Raw genomic sequence first — 4085 nt, forward strand, 5'->3', positions numbered from 1 at the left:
ACCACTCCAAAACTGGGGGGGGGGGGTTCCAGTGCAACCTCGTCCAGCGGCGCATAGGGGTCCTCCTCATCGCTGCTCTTTGAATGAGCGTCCTCGGGGGGCGGCGCCTCCTCGTCGGTGCGTGAGCAGATCGGTGGCGCCATGGAAGAGATTTGAGAGATAGAGAGAGAGGGTGAGCGAGGGGAGGATGTAGATGAGAATGCAGGCATGACGATGTAAGGAAGGTAGTATTTATTGGCGGCCGAAATCTAGATCGACTAGAATAGTTAACATGCCGGTCACCGGAATTTAAGAGTACTGTAGTTTGAATGACACATGATTCCCGCAGAAAAAGCCAATAGCTGACGGTTTTCCAATACAGAACCATGTCTGATTAATAACCAGTGCCACTCACCTTCCAAATCCTCGAGGCACGAAATGGAGTGCCAATCGTATGGGGCCCGTTCTTGCCAGATCTTTACATTTTCTTTTTTGAACACCAGATATTTACATCATTTGATTATTTTTTAATTTTTTGGAATTTAAATTCCATGGCACTCAATGCATGTGTCCAAGCCGTAACACCAATATGTTTGAAAATTGGTTCCAATTTACTACACATGGAATTAACTCGCACACAAGTACACATTTTTTTCTCTAAACTGTTATGGTTAGCCGCTGCATGTAGATGTAGTTCAAATTTGGATTACGGTCATTAAATGGCTAGAAAATCACTTAAATGTATTTAAAATGTCAAATGACCCCTTAAATTTTCCAAATTTTGACATGACAGATGTATTAGTGCACGTTAACTGTAAAAATTATTTGAAGCTCATAAGAGGAAGGTATCGTCGATTCGTCATCAAACATGCATTGTTCCTTCCACCTAGTTTCTCCGGTTTGTGAGGGGTGTGTGTGTGTCCAAACTTTCGTTAAACATGCCAACTTTTTTACCACATCATCTTGGTGGCATGATATTACATCAAGTGAGGTTTCAAGTTTGTCTGATCATTTTTAATTTTTTTTGGAATTTAAATGCCATGGCACTCCATGCATGTGTCCAGGCCGTCACACTAATATGTTTGAAAATTCCTTCTAATTTACTGCACATGGAATTAACTCGCACACAACTATACAAATATGATCTTTCAAACAGTTATGGTTAGCCGTTGCATGTAGATGTAGTTCAAATTTGAATTACGGTCATTAAATGGATAGAAAATCACTTAAATGTCTTAAAAAGGTCAAATGACCCCTAGAATTTTCCAAATTTTCAAATGACAATTGTATTAATGAATGTTAAATGTAGAAATTTTTTGATGGCTGTAAGAGGAAGCTATCTCTAGTTCGTCATCAAACATGCATTGTTCCCTCTCGGAACCACGTGCCTTCTAGTGAGTTGCTCCGGTTTGTGAGGGGTGTGTGTCCAAACTTTCGTCAAACATGCCAAATATTTTACCACATCATCTTGGTGGCATGACATTTATGAAGTAAGGTTTCATGTTTGTCTAATCATTTTTTAACATTTTGGAATTTAAATGACATGGCACTACATGCATGTGTCCAGACCGTGACACCAATATGTTTGAAAATTCCTTCTAATTTATTTTATACGGAATTAACTCGCACACAAGTACACAAATATGATTTTTCAAACCGTTATGGTTAGCCGTTGCATGTAGATGTTGTTCAAATTTGAATTACGGTCATTAAATGGGTAGAAAATCACTTAAATGTCTTTAAAAGATAAAATGACACCTAGAATTTTCCAAATTTTCAAATGATTGTTGTATTAGTGCACCTTAAATGTAGAAATTTTTTGAAGGCCGTAAGAGGAAGCTATCTCCCCTTCATCATCTAACATGCATTGTTCTCTCATGGAACCACGAGCCTTCTAGTGAGTTGCTCCGATTTGTGAGGGGTGTGTGTGTCCAAACTTTAGTCAAACATGCCAATTTTTTTACAACATCATCTTGATGGCATGACATTGCATCAAGTAAGGTTTCATGTGTTTCTGATTTTTTTTAGTTGTTTGGAATTTAAACGACATGGCACTCCATGCATGTGTCCAGGCCGTGACACCAATATGTTTGAAAATTCCTTTCAATTTATTGTACATGGAATTAACTCGCACACAAGTACACAATTTTTTTTCAAACCGTTATGCTTAGCCGTTGCATGTAGATATAGTTCAAATTTAAATTACGGTCATTAAATGGTTAGAAAATCACTTAAATGTCTTTAAAAGGTCAAATGACCCCTAGAATTTTCCAAATTTTGAAATGACAGTTGTATTAGTGCATGTTAACTGTAGAATAGAAATGTTTTGAAGGTCGTAAGAGGAAGCTATCGCCTGTTCATCATTAAACATGCATTGTTCCCTCTCGGAACCATGAGCCTTCTACTGAGTTACTCCGGTTTGTGAGAGGTGTGTGTCCAAATTTTTGTTGAACATGTCAATTTTTTACCACACCATCTTGGTGGCATGACATTAAATCAAGCAAGGTTTTATGTGTTTCTGATCTTTTTTAATTTTTTGAAATTTAAATGCCATGGCACTGCATGCTTTGTGTCATAGCCGTGAGACCAATATGTTTCAAAATTCCTTCCAATTTACTGCACATGGAATTAACTCACACAAAAGTACACAAATATGACTTTTCGAACCGTTATGGTTAGCTGTTGCATGTACATGTAATTCAAATTTGAGTTACGATCATTAACTGGCTAGAAAATCACTTAAATGTCTCAAAAGGTCAAATGACCCCTGAAATTTTCCAAATTTTGATATGACATTTGTATTAGTACTACAAATTTTCTTGTACATTTAAAACACCATCTGTTGCCATTTTACTCCAAATTCGTCTTTCACAACTAATAAAAAAATAGCAACAACATCACACATAGTTTTTTTGTAGAAACCGTTTACGATGAAAATTCGTGGGTCTAGTTAAGTCTTCCTCCTTAAGCTCCGCCGGCTCGTCTGCGCTAGTGCCCGTCGGCGCCAGTGCCGGGAATCCCCGAATCCCCGAATCCCGATCCCGATCCCCATTCCCGCAACCCCTTCTTTCAAAGATGACGTTGTGGAAACACTTTGCGAGGGCTCGTACGGTGGCCGCGTCCTCCCCGAGCGCCATTACCTCCATGCCGACCACCATTACTTGCATGCACCAAAGGAGGTGGTGAAGTGGTGGCTGGGAAGGACTACGAGCCACCAGACAAGGAGGAGGCGTCAGTGTTCTTCACTACCTCGGTGAGGGCATCCCCGGCCCGTCAGCTTCCTTGCTCGCTTGCTGCCGACCAGAGCAAGCAGAGGGCGATCGATCGCCATTGCAACCACCATGGTCTTTGCTGATGGTGCGACAGGCCATACCACATTCTTCATCCCCATACGCTTTCTTGGCGCTAGTGGCGGCATAGCGCCGACGAGAGTGGCCGACAAGGTGGCAGAGGAGTCCCGCAGTTCCATTCCCACAGGAGTGGGGACCCGTGACAACAACGGCATTGGGAGGCTGCGGTGGGAAGAGGTGATGCCTCGAGCGGGAGTTGCGACAGGCGGATTTTTCTTGAGAGGTGACTGCGACCGAGCAAATATGAGAAACCTGGTCTGGGTTTGGGAGTTAACTCCTTAAATTTTGAGTAGCTAACCGGGTTTGGCTAAGTGCGATTAACTCCTCAATTGCTTTTTTGAGGAGTTAAAGCTTTTTAAGGGATCAGCTAGGCTAGAGATGCTTTAAGGATTCATGTATTCTGTTTGTCGGAAAGCCATCTAAAATTCGTGCTTGGACTAAGGGCATCTACAACCTGTCCCCTCAAATCCTCCTCAAAACGTCCAGACAGACAACTCGGTCACTGCCCAGACATGAGAGAGAAGGAAAAAGATGACCCAACGGGACTTCCCACTATACGCAAACTTTCATATCCAACCCATATATTGGGAGGATACGGGGATGCATGGGCGTGTCCGGGCAGTGCGCCATGTAGAATTTGGCCCTTGCCGGACCACATTTCTCTTTCTTTATTCTTTTGTTTCTTCTCTCTCTACCCCCATCAGTCATATGCATGTGACTAGACATTTAAGGACGGCGTTTTTAGGAAAAACTTTG

Source organism: Triticum dicoccoides, chromosome 7B (assembly GCF_002162155.2).
Source record: "Triticum dicoccoides isolate Atlit2015 ecotype Zavitan chromosome 7B, WEW_v2.0, whole genome shotgun sequence".
In the NCBI taxonomy this organism is placed as follows: Eukaryota; Viridiplantae; Streptophyta; class Magnoliopsida; order Poales; family Poaceae; genus Triticum; species Triticum dicoccoides.